The following is a 22,368-nucleotide window of genomic DNA, read 5'->3' as shown; positions in this document are numbered from 1 at the left end:
GAATGCAACAAGTATTAAAAACAGATTACGACGTTCTCTTTGGGGGAAAACATTTAGGGGCCGATTCTGATCCGGGTCGGAAAGCACTCTGACCGAGTCAGATCCAGAGTGTTTCCCGACCGAGCCGGACCCCTACAGTCCGACCGAGCGAGTACGATGCGCACGCATGCTGTCGGACTCGGTTCGGTCGGACTCCCATTGAAGTCAATGGGAGCCAGTTGTACGACGAGTACATGCGCTCCCATTGACTGAATGGGTACATCTCAAACAAGTGCGCACCCTACAGTGGGTACTCGTCAGTGGCATCTGCGCCATACATGCCTGTGTCTCTCCCTGTGTGCGAGTCGTACGACTGCGGGTGTCGGGGGTCCGACGCAGACCCCCGAAGTCCAACTCCGGGAGCTTTTGCAGACGGACACTCCAGCTCACGCAGGCTGTCCGATGCGTGCATCATTCTGGCTAGGTTGTGAATCGCATCCATTGCACTCCACGGTTAGCTTGCGATCGAGACGAACGGAGCGGATCGGTGAATTTCATGTAGCTCGCATCGTACTGGCTCGCTCGTACAGCTGTACGAGTCAGGGGAAAAAACACGCGTACGGCTCGATGTTTTTACGGCCGGATCGCATTCGGTGCCATTCCAACCCGGATCGGAATCGGCCCCTTAATTGTATTTGGAGATCTGCTACAACTAACCCCTGTAAAAGGAGAACCAGTGTTTAAAACTCTTCTACATGAAGACACTAAGAAATCTTTGGGAAGTATTGGAAAGGTGAATCTGTGGTTACATTTTGAATATAAAGAACTCACTCAGAATATGCGACAAGCAAGAAATGAAGAATATGGAAATATTCTAAAAGATGTAAGAATTGGTGTTCTAATCAAACATGGTAAAAAAAGTTTTCAAAGTCATCTACTAAAGAACTTGTTTACAAATGAAAACACACCAGCAGAAATAATGTACAAGAAAATTAAAGAAAAAAAGTCTACAGTTGCTAAATGCCTACAGTGGAAGAGTGTTATACATTTAATAGAGAGCTTATGAAATTAGAAAATCAAAAAATAGTTCACATTGAAGCTATTGATAAAATAGAGCATCAAGGAATAACAATTGTTCTTTCAGAAAAACTACAGACTAAATTGGATTCTTTGGAAAAGTCTGTATCAGAAACTGCTGGCTTAGAAAAAAATGTAGATGTATGTTTAAACTGTCAGGTAATTTTGAAGCGTAATCTGAATGTAGAAGAAGGTTTAGTGAATGGAGCAATGGGGAAAGTTGTTGATTTTGTGAAATATCAAAATAGAAATGGAATTGAATTTTTGAAAGTTAAATTTGATCAGATTGCAGAGGTAAGACAGATTGAACGTTCTGCGCACGTTTTTTGCTTGTAAAAGACTTGTATGTTCGTAGAAAACAGTTTCCCTTCTCTTTAGCATATGCAATAACTATTCACAAATCACACGGTTTAAGTGTAGATAATGATTTGGTAAATGTTGGAAAACTGTGTTTAAAGAGGGAATGGTATATGTTGCATTATCTCGAGTTAGAACGTTGTCTGGTTTGTATTTAATTGATTTTGATGAGAACAAGGTTATTGCTGATGTTAATTGTGTAAGAGAATATAATCATTGGAGAAGGCTTTATGCTCCCCATTTAGATGAATGGGGAGCATAAAGCATTGTGTGTCCAAAACGCAAATATGTTGAAGAGTTAACTATGGTTGAAAAGCAGAAAGAAAATCAACAGAAAAGAAAAGATGTAAAGAAGCAGAAAATACAAACAAGTGATGATGTTGTTGGATATCAATTAGAAAATGCTTCTGGTGTCAACTGCTATGGTAATGTCATTCTAAATGTTATTTTTTATCTTGAAGATGTTTGTGGTGATATGATGGAAAGTCAGGAAAAAAGATTATGTTTGGCACTCAAGAATTGAGAACTGATAGAAGTAAAACCCATTCTGCTTCTGGTATTTGCCAACTGTTGGATACATGTACTGGATCTTTAACGTTCAGTGCTAACAACAAGATGCAGAAGAATTTCTGATGGTTATGCTCGGAGTACTAGAAGAAGAAGGAATTCAGATTGAGAGTTTATTTGGACTCAGTTACAAATGGGAACATAAACGTTAACAATGTTCATTAACTTCAAGCACTATAGTTGACAGAGAATGACTTCTATATTTGATAATACCTGACTGCAAATCTGTATAATTTTCCATATTACTAAAAGAAGCAGATCACAAGATGATCTGTTCTTGTTGTAAATCAAGAATGCTATCTACATTATGCCTACAAAGATATGGAAAATATTTGATTATAATGCTACAACGCTGTAGACCAAATGGAAGAAAAGTGGAAACCAAAATTAAAACTTTTGTTTCTAGTCAAGTATCTATTTCTGGAAGAACTTTTGCAACAGTTGCTATTGTTTTCCATGCTGGAAGTACTACCACAAGTGGACATTATACACTTTATTTAAAGTGTAATAATGGTTGGAGTCACTGCAACAATACGATCAGTTATGTCATTTGAGATGTCATCAGTGATGTCATGAGTGATGTCACTGACCATGTCATGAGTGATGTAATATGTGATGTCATCAGCAGTGCATTGCGAGCATGTGAGTTATAGTTAGCTCAACTAACTATAACAGGCGAATTTCTCTGGTTTTATATGAGTCAAATGTCAAACTAACAATAACGTCTCTGAAGCCTATGGTTTTTTCAGTGAATTTCTAAGGTTTTTTAAATGCTAATTTCTAACTATAACGTCCCTGAAACCTATGGTTTTTTCAGTGAATATATATCTATATATATTCACTGAAAAAACCATAGGTTTCACACATGTTATAGTTAGCTGGACATTTTACTGATAAAAAACCAATGAAATTCCCCCGTTATAGTTACTGCAGGCAACTATAACTCACGCGACCGCAATCCTCTGCTGATGCTAATACTGTATTTAGACACTTATTTGCCCATGTCTTCTTCCATTAAATTTTAGCTTTACATATATTACAAATATTTTTTTTTCATAAAGACACATATGTCATCAGCAGAAGATTGCGGTCGCGTGAGTTATAGTTGCCTGCAGTAACTATAACGGGGGAATTTCATTGGTTTTTTATCAGTAAAATGTCCAGCTAACTATAACATGTGTGGAACCTATGGTTTTTTCAGTGAATTTGCAAGGTTTTTTAAATGCTAAGTTACTTTACGCCATTCGTGGCGTGCGCGCCCAGTTAACGCAGTTCGTTCCGTGCGTGCAAGGTGCGCTTCGCGCACCGTGCGCGCACAGTGAGCACGCGGTGCGCTTCGCGCACCGCGCGCCCACTTTACGCAGTTAGTGCCGTGCACGCACAGTGGTCACGCGGTGCGCTGCGCGCACCGCGTGCCCACGTTAAGCGGGATGGGCCATGTACGCACGATGCGCTTCGCGCACCGTGCGCACATGGGGGACATATTTTGCGCATCTTTGTGAAATGTATTCTTTGTTAACTTCTTAGATGTTATATGGGGGAGAATGTGGATAATTTTTTTTTTTTTACAATTTTTTACCGTACGCGTACGGTAAGCGTAATCGGCGATTTTCCGAAAAAAATTATTTTTTTTTTTTGGGCTTGGGGGTGGTTTGGGGACCCCTGTATCAATGCTGGGTGGTTAGGATCTCATGAAACTGCCTCTTTACACATTTTTGGGGTTCGTTTTTGCTGCCCAACTCAGGAAGCGAGAGAGAAAATGGCGGCCGCCGCTTCCTGGTTTCGACCGATTCGAATGTTTACTAAGATCTAAGAGCCAATCAGAATCGCGCTCGCGCACGCCACCGTACGCGTACGGTAAGCTTACGGTAAGCGCACGGTAAGCGCACCGTAAGCTGCCACAGATATATATATTGATTTAAAGGCTATTTTCTCAGAATCTACTGAACAGATTTACACCAAACCTACAAAAGGCACTTCCTTGACCTGGGGACTACCTCTCTGCCAAATTTCATTAAATTCTGTTCAGCCGTTCCGGCTGTAGCCCTGTCTAAAGGTCCTATGGAAAAATGCATGGGAAAAACGCGTTTTGGGACCCCCCTTTTATCTCAGCCCCCGCTTGACGAATCCCCCCGAGACTTTCAGGGTAGGAGCGGAGCGTAGCGCCCCATCTATTTTGAAAAATTCGCGAGGATTCGTCGACCGGCGCCAAAGTTATTCAAAATAGAATGTTGCGGATTTCCTATGGAAACGTGGTCCTAACTATAACTACCTACTGGCGACCGCCAGTAGGTAATATATATATATATAGATATATATATATATATATATATATATATATATTACTGCTCCCGTTGCACCAAATCCGAGTCACTCGCGGTCGGGTGCTGTGAGTGCAGCGGTGCCTGCCGCACAATATTAACGCTCCACATTCCTTATTTAGTAAAGAATAAAAGCACTCACGGGTGGCGTGTCAACGGGTCTTTATTCCCAGAACAGACGCGTTTCGGCGATCTGCCTTCCTCGGTGTTCACGGCACACTGTAACCGCCATATTTTTAAACATCACAGTGTGGTAAACAATTAGACATAGACAGAGGACAGCGTGAAATGTTTACGGGGTTGATCGCGCCATCTTGTAATGTAGCCACATCGTATGTATAGAATATACATATACAATGCAAGGTACAGAATGTTCAAAGTTATCAATTCATTAAATCTTCTTTGACACATGAAACGTTAATCACTTTAAATAAAATGATCGCCGTATATTTCAGGACCCGAGTCCAAAGTACCTTAATGTGTGTTTTGCTTGCAATATTCATGGCAACAACTCCACCCATCTCAACAATAATGCCGTGTATCGGCACCACTCTTAATCATGCCGTGTATCGGCTTTCACTAGCTGTCAAAAAATCGTCTAGTCTACACACATATGTAAAGGGGTGATTGAAATAGCTCAACAAAGCGATCATTGCACTCTAAAGACATAATCCAATTCACAAATTCACAAATTCTCTTACTTATTACCAGACTGTCTTGTTAAGTTTCCAAATGTACTGATAATTCTTCATTGCTGTTCAATCCAAACGGAAACTTAGATTGTAGATCTATAATGTAACGTGATTTTAACCTTCGTAGTTTCTTCAGGCGGTCACCTCCTCTAATGTTTTCTGGGACATAGTCTAGGCCAAAAAACTTCAAAACATTTTTACTGTTGACACGCCACCCATGAGTGCTTTTATTCTTCACTAAATTAGGAATTTGGAGCGTTAATATATATATATATGTATGTATATATATATATATATATATATATATATATATATATATATATATTATCTACTGGCGGTCGGCAGTAGATAGTTATAGTTAGGACGGTGTTTCCATAGGAAATCCGCAACATTCTATTTGGAATAACTTTGGCGCCGGTTGACGAATCCTCGCGAAATTTTCAAAATAGGTGGGGCGCTCCGCTCCGCTCCTACCCTGAAAGTCTCGGGGGGATTCGCTAAGCGGGGGCTTAGAAAAAAGGGGAGTCCCAAAACGTGTTTTCCCCATGCAATTTTCCATAGGGACCTTTAGTCCAAGGTACAGCCCGAACGGCTGAACAGAATTATTTGAAATTTGGCAAAGAGGTAGTCCTCAGCTCAGGGATGTGCCTTTTGCATATATGGAGTCAATCTGTTCAGTAGTTCCTGAGAAAATCAAAAGTAAAATCATATATATATCTGGGCGGAGCCTAACCACACATCTCATCCTGAGATCTGATTGGCTGTCAGCACTTCATCCAAGAAGTGTTGGCAGCCATCTTGGGACCAATATACATGATAGCACCTCATTAAAAAGCATTGCCGTTAATAGAAGGTTTTAAGACTTTAGTTACATTATAAATCATTTGTTGATGGTACCATACTCATTTAAGGAATTGTGGTGTGTTCTAAGGTGATTTTACCATGTGAAAAAGCCTTCTGCTGTGATATCATGAACCATGTTTTAGAGAAAACTATTTTCTCATGCTTTTCCCACAGAGGTTTGGAAGGTGATCTATAAGCTAAACTGAGAGCATATTTTCTGTAAATTCACATTATCTTTCTCAGTCATGTGAGAATGAAGTCTGACATTCTCAGTAAAACATGTACATCCAACAAGGGCAGAGACTGTCAGTTGATTCCTTTGTGTTCTACTGCAGCTTCCCAGAGTGCTCTAAAGAACAACTAGAGCGCTAACAGTCTTACGTATGACAAAAGTATGGCACACCTGAAGCCATCTTGATTGGAATAAAGTGGTAAAACATTTAATTTACAAAGGAACAAAATGAGGGGGTTCATTTTGCCATATAAATTATGATTAGTGCTGCAGAAATAAAAACACATTTTGACTTCTGAAATCCTCTTTTATTTCATAAAAAAATTCTGACATGCAGACTGAAACATGCACTTTCAATACCAGCAGCAGATTTGCCTGGTGAGCAGTAGCTTTACTACAGTGATCTAATGAGCAACTAGAGTGCTAACATTCAGAATTTATGGAAAATGTGTGACACATCTGAATGCCTTCTTGATGGAATCAAAGTAAAAAACTGAAAGTATTTCCTACTGAGGAGTTTGCAGTAAATGAGGAAATTAGGAAACTTCATAACAAATAAATCTCCCAAGATGGCCACCAGAGACAAAAGAGCCCAAATGTAGCCCAAATGTAGCCCAAATATCACCCATCGCTCCCCTCACCGCCACGCAGCCCCCTGTGTGACCACTGACCGCTGCTGCATTGTGTCTGCCTGCGTTAGAGTGACTGTGCCCGCCTTCTCTTCTGTACGCACGAGTGAGTGATTCTCCCCCACTGTACCTGTGTATTTTGCTGCCTGATTGTCCCCCTCTCCTTTGGTGCCCAAATTGTGTCCCTTTTTTCTTCTGTCTTTCCCCGCGTCTCCCCCTCGCCGCCCGTTTCCCGCCGCCGTGTCCCGTAGCTCTGCCCCCCTCGCACCCTATTGGCCGCCGCGTCCCATAGATCACCCCCCTCGCACCCTATTGGCTGCCCCGCTCCCACCTCCCAGCTGCTCCTCCCTCCCTCTCCCACTCATATGGAGGCCACGCAGCGGTAGAGAGAGCGACCTCTGACCCTGTTTACCAGGCAGGTCGCTCCCCTCACCGCCACGCAGCCCCCTGTGTGACCACTGACCGCTGCTGCATTGTGTCTGCCTGCGTTAGAGTGACTGTGCCCTCCTTCTCTTCTGTACCCACGAGTGAGTGATTCTCCCCCACTGTACCTGTGTATTTTGCTGCCTGATTGTCCCCCTCTCCTTTGGTGCCCAGATTGTGTCCCTTTTTTCTTCTGTCTTTCCCCGCGTCTCCCCCTCGCTGCCTGTTTCCCACCGCCGCGTCCCGTGGCTACGCCCCCTCGCACCCTATTGGCCGCCGCGTCCCATAGCTCCGCCCCCTCGCACCCTATTGGCCGCCCCGCTCCCACCTCCCAGCTGCTCCTCCCTCCCTCTCCCACTCATATGGAGGCCACGCAGCGGCCGCGCGCAGCGGGCGTGCCGCTGGCGCGCCAAAGGGGCGCCTAAGGCAAGCACTTCTGCGCCCGTCCGCACCTGGCCCGCGCCCAGCGCCAGACCCCCTGGCCCCCGCAGATGCCAGCCCACCCGCAAGACCTACAACGCCGCCACTCTCATCGCACTCAACACCGGCCGGAGCCCCGGCTGCTGCAGAGCCACCCCAAGACGCACCCACGGACCCTTCACCTGCCAATCCTGCAAGTTCTCCTGCATCCGGACCCGTACCGCACCCGCCAAGCCAAGCACCAACAGCAACCACCTGAAGTGCATCCTGCTCAACACCCGCTCCGTCCACAGGCACGCAGTGGAACTCTGGAATCTGCTCGACGCCACATGCCCAGACGTCGCCTTCCTCACGGAAACCTGGATGAACGCCTCCTCAGCACCCGACATCGCCATCGCCATCCCGGACGGATACAAGATCACCCGGAGGGACCGCGCCTACCAGAATGGAGGAGGCATCGCCATCGTCCACAAGAACACCATCCGCATCACGACCAACTCCAAAGACACCCTCACAGCCACCGAACACCTGCACTTCCAGATCCACACCGACCCCAAGACCACCCTCAGAGGCACCCTCATCTACAGACCCCCGGGACCTCGCACACAATTCAGCGAAGACATCGCCGACTTCATCAGCCGGCACGCCCTCCCCTCCGCTGACTACATCCTCCTCGGGGACCTCAACTTCCACCTGGTGAACAACAACGACCGCAACACCACCACCCTGCTGGACAACCTCGTCAACCTCGGACTCAAGCAACTGGTGACCACCCCCACCCACTACGCCGGCCACACGCTCGACCCCGTCTTCTCCTCCAGCAAGGACATCACCTTCAGCCACGCCACCGGACTCCACTGGACAGACCACAGCTGCGTCCACTTCAGCTTCAGAAGGACCACGACTCACCACCACCCGCAACTGGTCCCCCGCAGAAGCTGGAACAAGATCACTGCCGACCAGCTCACCACATCCCTGAGCCAGAACCCCCCCACCAGATCAGTGAACCCCAACCAAGCCACCAACAACCTCACGAAATGGATCAGCAACTGCTCAGACGACCTCGCCCCACTGAAGACCCCCCCGCCAGACCCGGCACCAAGAAAGCATCTTGGTTTACCGATGAACTCAAGAGCTCCAAGAGGAACTGCCGGGCCCTCGAGAAAGCCTGGCGCAGAGACCCAACTACAGACAACATGACCACCCTCAAGCTCGCCACTCGAAGACATCACCAGCTGATCCACGCCACCAAGAAATCCGCATTCAAGGAACGACTGGACAACAACGCCCGCAACAGCAAGGAACTCTTCAACATCGTCAAAGAGCTCTCGAACCCCAGCGCCGGAAACAACGACATCAGGCCCTCGCAAGACCTCTGCAACTCGCTCACCTCGTTCTTCCACAGCAAGATCGCAGACATACACAACAGTTTCAGCACACAGCCAACGCACCCTACGACCGGAACAACGCCCCCCACCACCACCCTCCGCGCCTGGACCCCAGTCAACACCGAAGACACCATCCGCACGATGAACTCCATCCACTCAGGATCTCCAACCGACCCCTGCCCTCACCACATCTTCAACAAGGCCGACTCCGTCATCGCACCCCACCTGCGGGACATCATCAACGCCTCCTTCGACACCGCCACCTTCCCAGAGAGCTGGAAGCACGCCGAACTCAGCGCCCTACTGAAGAAACCATCAGCGGACCCCACCGACCTCAAAAACTACCGCCCCATCTCGCTCCTTCCTTTTCCGGCCAAAGTCATCGAGAAAACCGTCAACAGACAACTGGCCGCCTTCCTCGAGACGAACGGATCCCTCGACCACTCGCAGTCCGGCTTCCGGGCCAACCACAGCACCGAGACCACCCTCATCGCAGCCACCGACGACATCCGAGCTTTGCTCGACAACGGGGAAACAACGGCCCTCATCCTCCTGGACCTCTCCGCGGCGTTCGACACGGTCTGCCACCGTACCCTAGTGCAGCGCCTCAACAACATCGGTATCCAGGAGAAGGCACTGGAATGGATCATATCCTTCCTCGCCGGAAGAACACAGAAAGTCCGCCTACCCCCGTTCAGATCCGAGGCCACCGAAGTCATCTGCGGCATACCACAAGGATCATCACTCAGCCCCACCCTCTTCAACATCTACATGAGCCCCCTCGCAGCCATCGCACGCCAACACAACCTCAACATCATCTCCTACGCCGACGACACCCAGCTGATCCTCTCCCTCACCAACGACCCCGCCACCGCCAGAACCAACCTACACGAAGGGATGAAAGACGTAGCCGAGTGGATGACGAACAGCCGCCTGAAACTGAACTCAGATAAGATGGAAGTCCTCATCCTGGGATCATCACCCTCCGCCTGGGACGACTCCTGGTGGCCCTCTGCCCTTGGCAGCGCACCCAAACCAACAGACCACGCACGCAACCTGGGCTTCGTCCTGGACTCCTCCCTCTCCATGACCAGACAAGTCAACGCCGTCTCCGCATCATGCTTCAACATCCTACGCATGCTACGTAAGATCTTCCGGTGGATCCCCACCAAAACCAGGAAGACGGTCACCCAGGCCCTCGTCACCAGCCGACTGGACTACGGCAACTCCCTCTACGCTGGAACCACAGCCAAACTCCAGAAACGACTCCAGCGCATCCAGAACGCCTCAGCACGCCTCATCCTGGACATTCCCCGACACAGCCACATCTCCGTACACCTGAGAAACCTGCACTGGCTCCCCGTCAGCAAGAGAATCACGTTCCGACTCCTCACCCACGCACACAAAGCTCTCCACAACCAAGGCCCAAGATACCTCAACGACCGCGTGACCTTCTACACTCCCACCCGCCAGCTTCGATCAACCAGCCACGCCCTCGCCGCCGTCCCCCACATCCGAAGAGCCACAACAGGAGGAAGATCCTTCTCCTACCTGGCTGCCAAGACGTGGAACTCCCTCCCCATCCACGTCCGCCTGACCCAGGACCACCTCTCCTTCAGGAAGCAACTCAAGAACTGGCTGTTCCAGCAGTAGCGGACCCCCCTCCCCCCTTGAGACCCTCCGGTTGAGTAGCGCGCTATACAAATGCTTGATTGATTGATTGATTGATTGATTGACCCAGATGTAGCCCAAATGTAGCCCAATGACAGAACGTCCCAGAGTGTTCTTAAGATCAACTAGAGCGCTTACTGTCTTACATATGACAAAAGTATGGTATACCTGAAGCCATCTTGATTGGAATAAACTGGTAACACTTAAAACATTTCATTTAAAAAGGAACACAATGAGGGGGTTCATTTTGCCATAGAAATTATGATTAGTGCTGAAGAAAGAAAAATTAGGGCATATTTTGAGTGACTTCTCAAATCCTCTTCTATTTCATTAAAAAATTCTGATATGCAGACTGATACATGCACTTCTAATACTAGCAGCAGACTTCCGTGGTGAGCAGTAGCTTTACTACAGTGATCTAATGAGCAACTAGAGTGCTAACATTCAGAATTTATGGCAAATGTGTGACATATCTGAATACCTTCTTGATGGAATCAAAGTAAAAAACTGAAAGCATTTCCTACTGAGGAGACTGCAGTAAATAAGGAAATTAGGAAACTTCATAACAAATAAATCTCCTAAAATGGCCACCAGAGACAAAAGAGCCCAAATGTAGTCCAAATGTAGCCCAAATAGCACTCAAATGTAGCCCAAATGTAGCCCAATGACAGAAGTGTGCAAAACACTTATTTTTTGTGTATTTGCAGTTTTATATAGTGCAGACTTGTCAGGTATTGGAGTGCTTTACATGACCATTGGTTACATCACACAAGATCAAATTCATTTTGGTTGTAGACATGGGGAGATTAAGTGATTTGACCAAAATCACAGAATGTTGTGCTGAAGCAGAAACTCCAACATGGTTCCCCAGTTGCAAAGTCTGCAGCTCTGGAAGTAACACCACACCCTCTCCCCTTGGATGCAACATTTAATCAAGTGGTCAACTGGATAAAAAAACTAAGATTACAAATAATTTAAAAGTTCTTTGTTGCTATTTGAAAGCTCAGAAAATATGTCCTCATTTTATTTTTTTAGAGCACTAACAATAATTTTGATGCAAATAAGACCATCTCATATATGTAATTTCTAAAGGAAATGCTCTAGGCATTACAGTTTTGATTACATCAAGATGACGTCAGGCGTTCCACACTTTTGTAATAAATATAGAATGTTAGCAATCTAGTTGTTCATTGGGATACTGTTGAGAGGCAGAGGCCAGGGGCACGGACTCTGAAAATTGAAGGCAGGTAGGAGAGTGCAGAGGCAACAATTTGACCACACTAGGCAGGCAGGAAGGGCAGTGGCAGCACAACAGACTATGGAGGGCAGTGGAAAGGGGGGCAGGGGCTACAAACCAACAATACAGGACTGGCAAGAGAGGCTGTGGTGATGTAATAGACCATTGTGGGCAGAAGGAAGAGGCAGTGGTCATACAACCATACATGCCAACAGACCCGTTTCAGCCAGGAAACGTCCAATGTTTTTAAGCTCAAATGGGCTTTACTTGATCTGGTTCCTGTCTACAATCTTCTCTTTTTCAATGTAACTCAAAGGGTGTACCATGAGGGAGGTGTAGATAGTCTTGTAGGCTGGGGACACCTCGAAGATGGCCTGCACTTCTAGTAGGGCCTCTCGCTTAGCCTTCTTATGTTCTGCATACCTAGTCTGTATGTGAGTCTTTGTATGTTCTATGGTGTTGTGTCGAATGTTCCCCCCTTAGGCCAGGGAAACGCATGGGCTTTGGTAAGGACGTGACACTTGTGGCAGTGTTTTTCCAGTTTCCTAGCCTGGGTGGGGAACCTCGCTTACATGTGGCTTAGTGGAGTCTCCAGAATGTATCAGGGAACTTGTTTTAAGGATTTAGCAAATTTGGATTAATCTCCAGATTCTTCAAATAATTACAAATTCTACTCTAATATCGGAGAACAGTGTACACAGGGTGGTACCGAAAACAATCTATAGGTTACGAGACGAGCTCTAACAAGATGATGCATCGGCAAAAAGGACATTTAACACTAAACAAGGACAAATGCAATGAAGTAGTAGCAACCTGTAATAGAATGCAATTGTTAGCTCAGAGCAGTATGAGTTAATTTGTAGCAGTAAAGTAGCAAACTTCAAATTCTGATCTGGAAAAAATGGTTATTGTTTCATGAAGCATTAACTGACTACCATGATATAACATTTAAACATACAACATATTGCAAAATATAACAGTACAACAACATCAATAAATGCATAAAATGGAAAAATGGAAAAGTGACTAAGAGAGGTAAAGGTTTTCAGAAAAAACCTTTACTTTGTCCCCAAAAATAGCCAAAGGAGAAGGGATGCTCTGTGTAACGCGCAGAGCTTATTGAGCCTGATAGTCTGTCACTATCGGCTCAGTGGATAAAGATAGTGCTTTGTGTGGAAAAAGGTGTACCCTGACAGCTATCTGCCCACTGTGGCCAGACACAACCTACACCTTATTTGACTAAAGTCCGACTCTTTTCCAACATTCTGAATAACACCCTTTATCCCACCCAGGGGTAGTGTGTACCAACTGCCTGATGCCCATCGATCTAAGTGCAAAAATCCACCTTTACACTTCTTTTAGACCCTCCTAGTGTTAGGAAACCCCAGTAGTCTCTAAGAAAAACAATTTTACTAAAAAAAAAGATCCAGGTGGTGATTCTATAACACACCAAGGATCGGGGGTGTAATGTTGTGTCATGCCCAACTGTTCAAGCTAAAAAGTTATCCTATAAAACACATCAAGGATCAGAGGTGTACTGTTGTGTCAAGTCCACTGTTCAAGCTAAAAAACTGTAGCTACCTTCACCTTTCTCTAGCATGCTGACTAGGGAAAAAACTGACCTAAGCTCTTGTCCAAGTTTGTCATATACCACATGCTGGGACTAAGGATCAGATGTGGTCTCTTATCCTTGTGATGGAGGTCTCCAGCAGAACTTCTAATCAATTTTGGCATCTGCTCACTGATCTTGTTTGCGCAGAAGTGAACCCATTCGGAAAGGTGTCCTTGTCCTTCAACAGCAGTCAGGCTTGATAAACCAAACTCTCCTGGCTGTGGTTCAGATATGAATTTACCTTACAGAAATGAAAAAACAATAGGTGTTTGGCAAAACAGGAACAAGTTGGTTTCATTAAACGCAGCGGCTGGGACAGTCTTAACAGAATGCGTCTGAGGAAAGTCTCTCAGTGTACAAAGTATTGGATGACATTATGTACATCTTGTGAGGTATATTAAATCAAGTTCTGCATTCTTGAAAAAGAATCTCAGTTATAAATTAACAAATCTGGACATTTGATAAGGGCATGGATGACTCGGCCACAGGGAGCACTAGTGTGGGCCAGTGAGTATGTGTGCAGATGTTCCACATGAGGAGCGCATGATCACTATGTGTGGTGTGCATGTCACATCCTGATTGTCTGAGTGTTCCTATCTGCATGTGGCATCTCGCTTTGTGGTCATTTTGGGGAATGTGAGTCTTTGGCCAAACGTGTTTTATTGGGGCAAATTTCCTAAGACCTGCTTGTGGTGCAACTATCTATTGGTGGGATCGATCAGGGATTTCCCTGGGTGCATGTTTGGCTTTGGGTTAAGTGAGACGCCACCCGTGTCCTGTCATTCGATAGGCGGGGTTGTGGGTCATGGGACCAATTATCTCTGACTCAGGGTAGATGGGGAAGTCATTGAAACTCCTGAAAATAATATGGCAGTCACTGGTATCATTTGTATTGACATTCTCAACATTGCGAGTAGAGTTGCCATAGGGTACATTGTCTTTACTGATATTCACATAGTTATGCATGCCTAGATAATGGCATACATCGACATTGTTTCTACTGGTAACAACATTGTCATTCGAGCATGGATTATGGCATACATTTACAACACAAAAATTGGTGTGACACCCTGTTTTTGCTTAAAACTAGTTGTTTACAAGCAAACATGCACTGTTTTCATAGCTACCAACTATTACTCTAACTCCCAGAAAGAGGGCAATTCAAAGAATTGGCCGAGGTAGGTCACTCGCATAATGTGACATGCTTCATCATTTGCCGCCCCGTCCCACCCTGGTATGATGGTACTACCAGGGTGGACTCAACCTCAGGAGGGGTGTGGGCAGGTAGAGTTATTAGTTATTATTATTTTTTTCTGGATAAAGAACTTGGATCCAGTTTCAAACTTAAAAAATCCTTATGTTAAAAATTCCTCCAAAATTCACTGAAAAAAACAAAGGTTAAAGTCATGCAATAGTTATGTTAGGTAAGTAAAACAGTTAAGAGACATTATAGTTAGCTATGGTAATAAGATTTTAGCTTATGTAAAAAAAAAAACTTGAAATACACTGAAAAAAGTGACTTTATAGTTTAGTGTTGCCATAACACAAAAGCTAGCATAAGGTAAGATCTCATTACCATTTTGAATCCCTTTACCCATGTAAAAAGTGACGCAAAAGTGGCGCAAGGGGCTTGTAAATCTGCCTCTTGGTTTGTTCACTGAATTCCAATTTATTTTCCCATATTGAAGCAACTGCTCGACTAAGCACAGCTTTTGTATGTACACTGGGGTAGGTTGCCCACAGGACTCAGCCTTTGGACAGGCCCTGCTGCCAAAACCAGCAGCTCAACCCTCACGCAACACACAGCTTTTGGCTGTGAGTGGAAGGGGATTGTTTGCAGGGCCTAACCTGCAGCCAGGTCCTGCAGTCAACCCTCTGAGGGCCATACACAGTACAGTGTCTGCCACAGAACTAACATCCTGGTATTGCCCATGGCCTGCGACTAGTCCTTGCAGTCAGCCCTTGCGAAAGGTCAATAACCGCCACACCTTTGGCCATGTTTTTTTGGCGTTAAACATAGGAACTGGTCTGTGGCCAGGGCAGCCAACTACTGTGGGCAGTCAAGCCCCCACTGCGAAAAGCCGTTGGCTGTGCGTTATATGAGGTTATCTGCAGGGATTGGCCTCTGGCTAGGACCTCCACCCTAATCCCCAGTCGAGCTGAGATTGATCCAAGTGTCTGGTCTCTGGCCAGTGAAGCTTGCATGGTCTCATGGTATGATTTCAGCTGAAACAAAAATTCTGGTACATCATGGGAGGGCCACATTGGGTCCTACTGGAGTACTGCAACTGCCGTACCTGTGGTACAAATTTTGTTTTTGGCCAGGAGCCCTCTGAATCCCCCTGCCAGGAATGCCATGTCTACTCAAGGAAACAGCTACTTTCACTCAACAATGGTAAGTGCTGTAACTCCCCCTTATGGGAAGGGAAGAAGGCCAACTTCCCTTATCACAGTAATTTCTCCCCTTCGGTCAGTGATACAGCAGCCACCCCCCATAGTGGCTCACTCACCAAAACATCTAAAGAAAGATAATAATTATCTCGACTCTGCTAGCAACTCACTAACTTGCATCCTGCTGAACACCAGATCTCTGATCAAGCACAAATACGAGTTTGAGTGATTGATGCAGACCTGAAATCCAGATCTGGGTTTCGGAACAGAAACTTGGGCTAAGGTAACTTTTGAGTGCAACTGGTTTGCAGTAATACCTGCAGGCTGTGAACTGGCAAGCGTAGCAAGGGAAAGGAAAAGGGAAGGTGGCATGGCAATTATATATCGCTCCAGCTTTAAGGCTATGTTTCACCCTACCCAGCATCTTGGAGTAGAAGCTATGACCTTCAATTTCGAAATTAGTAATACTCTATCATTCCCTGGACTACTCCTGTACCGGCCGCCAGGGCCAAGGGCCCCGTTTATACAATCGCTGCAAACATTTATTGAAACATGTCTAGACTCCCCCACTTTCACGGTACTCGGGGATGATAACGCAGACACATCCCTTTTGATTGATAATATGACTGGTTTTGGGCTGACCCAGATTAACACAGAGTCCACTCATAAAGCCTGTCATCCACTAGATGGTATCTTTAAGAATAATTCCAATATTACTGTGGAAAAAATACTGCCACTAACCTGGTCTTTTCATAACACTATTTACTTCAAACTCCTTCTTCCGGAGAAAATGGCGCTCTCTCCATGTCTCCGTCTAAGACCCAACCGTGGCACCAAGTTAACAAAACTGATCTAGAACAGGCCCTTGATAGACACCCCCCTTGTTAGCCCTAGACAACAATAAGACTGCTGATAATGTTGATTGCTGAATTAGACCTTAAGGCCCCAGAATAATCAAGCAAACAATGAAGAAATCAAGCCTCAGCCCCCTCATACAGTACAGAACTTAAAAACATAAACTCTAAGTGTAGGCGCTTAGAACAAACCTGGAGTTTATACTACAGCGAGCAGGGCAAACTCAAATACAGACTAGTCCTAGTTGAATACAAAGAAGCAATTAAAATCGCAAAAATGAATTATTTTATTTCACCTTTAAAATTGAGGCTGCAAAGAATTTGACTAGAGAGCTTTTTAAAACTGGAATGACCTTGTCCATACTTCAGCAGGAGAATCAATTCTCTCCAGATCAAGCCTTCTGCAATAAAGTCGCCAACTTTCTCCAGACTAAAGCACAAACGGTCTATAAGGAGCTTGCAGGAGACGCTTAAAACACGTCAACAAGATGTTAATCGAGGACACTATTTCTGCTGAGAGAGTAATTGACCTGCTACTATCTATTAAATCAGGCTCCCTGGCAGATCCCTGTCCTCCTACTATACTTCACAGGGTTGCACCTATTTCCCCCCCACATCTAAAACACTTTCTCATATCAGGTACCTTCCCCTCTTCCTGGAAGAAAGCGTGTATACGGCCATTTCGAAGAAGCCCTCACTAGACCCCTCCAAAGACAAAAACTACCAGCCAATATCTTGCCTAACCCTTGCGGCCAAAATTATAGAAATATCCATCAATCAAGAGCTAGAATGCTACTTAATCCAATGGACTCTTTGATACCACCTAACATGGCTTCAGATCATAGCGCTCCACAGAATCAACTTTAGTCATGGCCACCGAGGAGATACGTAAACAGCTGGACAGTGGGGGGAAAGCCGTCCTCATCCTACTGGATCTCTCAGTTGCATTTGATACTGTTAACCATCTGGTACTAATGCAGAGGCTCGAGTCAGTCGGAATTAAGGGGACGGCTCGAACCCTGCTCTGCTCTTTTCTTACCTCCAGGAAACAGTGGTCGGGCTGGGGTAAACTGACATCTGAAGCATTTTCTCTCCCTTGTGGAGTTCCACAAGGCGCAGCACTGTCACCAACCCTGTTCAACATCTACGTTACCCCCCAGCTAAGCTGACAAAAGCACACTGTTTCACACTGTTTCTCGTTGGTTTCTTACGCCGACGACACTCAGATAGTTATATCTATATCATTGAGTGCAGAAATAGTGGCTGGGATGTTTCACGACTGTCTGAAGCACTTCATCGGGTTGATGAATCTCAATTATCTTAAATTGAACACATATAAAACTGAGGGGATGGAGTTTGGAAAGGGACCATCACTTTGGAATCACCTGTGGTGGCCAGGAGTGACAGGGTGTCGTGCTGACCCCATTGAAAGGGTCAGAAACTTAGGAGTCATGTTTGACGATCAGCTCAATTTTGCAGGTCAGATCAATCTTCTGACTTCCTTGTACTTCTTCCTCCTAAAGATCCTGCACAAAATTCTTCAGCTCATTGCCCAAGAACTCAGAAAAACTGGAGTAGTTACCTTAATTCTTTCTAGAATTGATTACTGCAATGCTCTTTATCTTGGCATTGACTAATACCAACTACTAAAACGTAATTATTTGCAGAACGCCACAGCACGGGTACTGCTTAACATCCCGAAATTCCATCCTATTCCCAATAGTATTGAGGACCTTCATATGCTTACAGTCCAGCAAAGAATTGAATTCAAGGCTCTGTGTCCGGTGATTAAAGCACTATATGGTGGGGAGACTCTGGTTCTACAGAAACATTTTTCATGGCACGTCCCACGGTGGGACCTAAGATCAGCTAATAAAGGACTGGTTCAGGTTCCAAAAATTCAATGGGCTAGATGGGGGGAAGGATTTCTCTCCCATTGGGCAGTCAAGCTCTGGAATTTGCTGCTGGTGATAACTAGGCTACAACCAAATAGACTCCAGTTAAGGAAAATAATTAAGATCTGACTATTCCCATCCAAGTAAAAATGCAATATTTCCCTCTCTGGAGAAGTTACTCGTTACATGGCACATTTTAGCGCCAAGAAACCTTGGCATGCGCGTGCTTTATAAATGTGTTACTTACTTAACTGTACCTACCCTCCCTCCTTATGTGTTTTTTTAACTAATTCCAGACACTGAGTCCGCTTGTCCTGTCATGGGAGCCACAATCTTTTTCTTAAAGTTGGGCCAGTAATGGGAACCTAGGTTCCAAAAAGGCAAATGGAAGTTAAGCTCTCATGATCAAACGAGGTCCTTGTTTTTTTAATTTACTGTGCCACAGGACTCCCACAAGACCAACCATTCAATAAACGTTTAACCCTTCATAACCACCTAAGCACCTTTTTCAAATGCTAATTTCTCTCAAAAACAGCTCAACAAATTTACAGTTAGGGGCCGATTCCGATCCGGGTCGGTAGGGCACCGAACGCGTCCGGCCGGAAAAACTACGAGCCGTACGCGTGTTTTCCGGCCGACTCGTACAGCTGTACGATGCAAGCTACGCGAGATTCACCGACTGAGTCGTTTCCGGGTCCGAACCGCACCGTACGTCTCGGTCGGAAGCTAACCGTGGAGTGCAATGGATGCGATTTACAACTGAGCCTGTATGATGCACGCGTTGGACAGCCTGTGCGAGCCGGAGTGTCCGGCTCGCAAAAGCTCCCGAAGTCAGACTTCGGGGATCCGCGTCAGACCCCCTAACACCCGCAGCCCTACGACTCAGACACAGGGGGAGACCTATGGGTCTCCCCAACACAGGGATGTACGGTGCGGATGGCACCATCCCGTACCCACTGTAGGGGCGCACTTGTTCGAGATGTACCCATTCAGTCAATGGGAGCGCATGTACGCGTCGTACAACTGGCTCCCATTGACTTCTATGGGAGTCCGACCGAACCGAGTCCGACAGCATAAGTGCGCATTGTACTCGCTCGGTCGGACTGTAGGGGTCCGGCTCGGTCGGAAAACACTCCGGATCCGACTGGGTCGGAGTGCTTACCGACCCGGATCGGAATCGGCCACTAAATAATAAAACGCTTTCTAAATAAAGTATTATCTTTCTGCCAAATGTGCTGTAATTCCTTTAGACCATTTTCTCTGTATCACTTCCCAAATTTTCCTACATCAATTAACATGGGAAAACAGTCTTTTGAACCCCCCTTTTTCTCGGCCCCTGCTTGATGGTTTACCCCAGAACTTCCCAGAAAGCAGCTGAGCTGAGTAAACTTTTTCTGGAGAGTTTCATGAAGAGTTGTCAAATTGAAAGCTATGCATAACTACACAATGCAGAATATACACACACACACACACACAAATGTGTTTTTCTTCTTTTAAAGAACTTCATTTCAAGTTTTACAAGGAGAATTACTAGTAAATTAGTCCGTTTATAGAGTGTACTAGAACATAGGTTATGCCACAAATATTAGGAGACAGAACAGGGCACAGCATACAACACATTAACGTGTGTTGGTATTTTGAGAAGAACAACAATGATATTTGTAAAACAACCCATCTATGACAATGGTTAAAATAGTATGTATTTTTTGAAATAATGTAAGCGACTGAACCTTTTTAATCTGTTCATGTTTGAGGCTTGCATTTGCATAAAAAATCAACTGTGGGGAAGTACAATTGTGAATGAATTAAATCTGTATTTTCATGTAAGTATGAAAGGGGCTATCACCCTTTCAAAGCACTGAAACGTATCTTTGACTGTCACTGCTAGATTTTCCATGGCAAATATGAGTCACACTGTTGACCACAATATCCTCAAGCATGGGAGATTGGAAGTTTCTGAATTCTGTGTGATCATCAGCCTGGCAGCCGGAAACGATTTAGAAATTCTGGACGAGATTATAAAGGCTGAGAGGGTAAATGTCTTCTGGTTTTGCCAGTGGGTTTCAGCATGGTCAGCATGTCGTAGATTGAGGGCCCGTCCAGAGCTTTAATGCAAGACTTTGCCATTGCAGGATCACAGATCACTACTTGATTGATGGAGCTGTACTATAGCTTCTCTTATAATGTTTATGTGAAGGAAGGCAGTCAATTGTTCGTGACATGGGATACAGTATTTGTTGCCTTTCTTGTATAAAGTAAAACAAGAGTACATTCTCATCTGAGAGAGAGCAAAACTTTTTCAGAGCTCAAAATAATTGCTGAAATGCAGAATTCAAATCATTACCATTAGTCCTCAGTAGGAAAGTGTGGGTCTACAGGCCTAGTTCTGGCATATTATAGTTAATAAGTTCAGCCAAGCCTGGTAAATTGTTTTAGTCTGTCTACTCTTGTCTTAGTTATCCTAATCAGCCTCTCTATCCTGAGTCTGTGGAGATCACTCAATGAGTTAGAGGCACAGTTTTCTAAAGCTACCTCTGTTATTTTTTTGCCCCTCTTTATCGAATCGCTTAGCCACATTTACAGCATTTGCTAGTGCAGGGAAAGGGTAAGGATCAATGTCTGGCTGCTGACTTTGGTCTCTGTAGTAGAGGTGGGCAATAAGTTCTGCTCCGCCGGCAGGGTTAGCAGAGTTTTGGCTACTCCATATTATGCATTTAACGCAGAGCTCCAGCCAAATTCTGTCAACCTCCATGTGGCATCATTTTTTCTCGCATGAGGATCATCAATGGTAAGTTGGCAAGCACAAGCGAGATCTGCTATTCCCTAGTGCTTGTTTTGGTTGCTGGGAGAGTACCCTGTGATATTTTCTCAATGTTGACAGCTGCGGGTGGCCGCTGGCAGTCACGCCTATTTGTGGTCAGAAAACTGCAGCTTGATAAAAAAAATCTACTTGAGCAGCAGCAAAATCAACTCAAGAAGCAGCGCCATCTGGTGCGCCATGTGGTGCCATTCATGCTGATTTTTCAGGGCGGAGTGAGCTCCTGGTGCTAAACATTAGGGCCAGCAGCACAGACTACCTAATTCTGCCTGTGCAGAACTCCACAAAATCACGTGGAGTTGTATTGTAGTGCAGCAGTGTTCCACTCACCCTTACTCTTTAGAAGTCTTGAAGAAGCAACAGTATCAGTTATGGCTTCCCCAGCTAGTTATGGACTGTAATAGTGACCATCTTAAGGTCTCTTCAGTACAATCCCATGAAAAAGGTAGGCATCCTTTGTGGTCTCTAGCCATTAGATTAATGCATGCCAAGCACTGTAGTTTGCCAGGGTGGCACCTGCCCAGGAACGTGAGGCCAAAGGAGATATCTCTGAATGGATCCTCACTGTAGCCACTCTGTGTGAAAACAGCTAAGCTGGACAGACTTTGAAAAGTTTAAAATAGGTATGAATGGACACACATGCAATATACACCGTAAGTATCCTAAATTGAGTGTAGCCAGATATTTCAATGAAGCTTAACACAGCACTACACAACTCAGATTTCAGATTGATTCACCTGGAGGTAGTAATATGAAATAGATGTTTTACAAAGCAAACATTTCAGGCTCGCTTTGTTACAATATGTTTACCCAAATGGCATGAATGGAAATTAATCATTTTCATGCTTCTGCAATTATGATGGAGAATGTTGCAAGTTTCAGAATCATTCTCTATGATGACTTTTATCTAGACAAGCATTTTAACTTTTGGACAACAATGAAAAGTGAGAAAAGCCTCTTTG

Source organism: Triturus cristatus, chromosome 2_2, assembly GCF_964204655.1.
Source record: "Triturus cristatus chromosome 2_2, aTriCri1.1, whole genome shotgun sequence".
Classification (NCBI taxonomy): Eukaryota; Metazoa; Chordata; class Amphibia; order Caudata; family Salamandridae; genus Triturus; species Triturus cristatus.
This window is presented reverse-complemented; position numbering follows the sequence as displayed.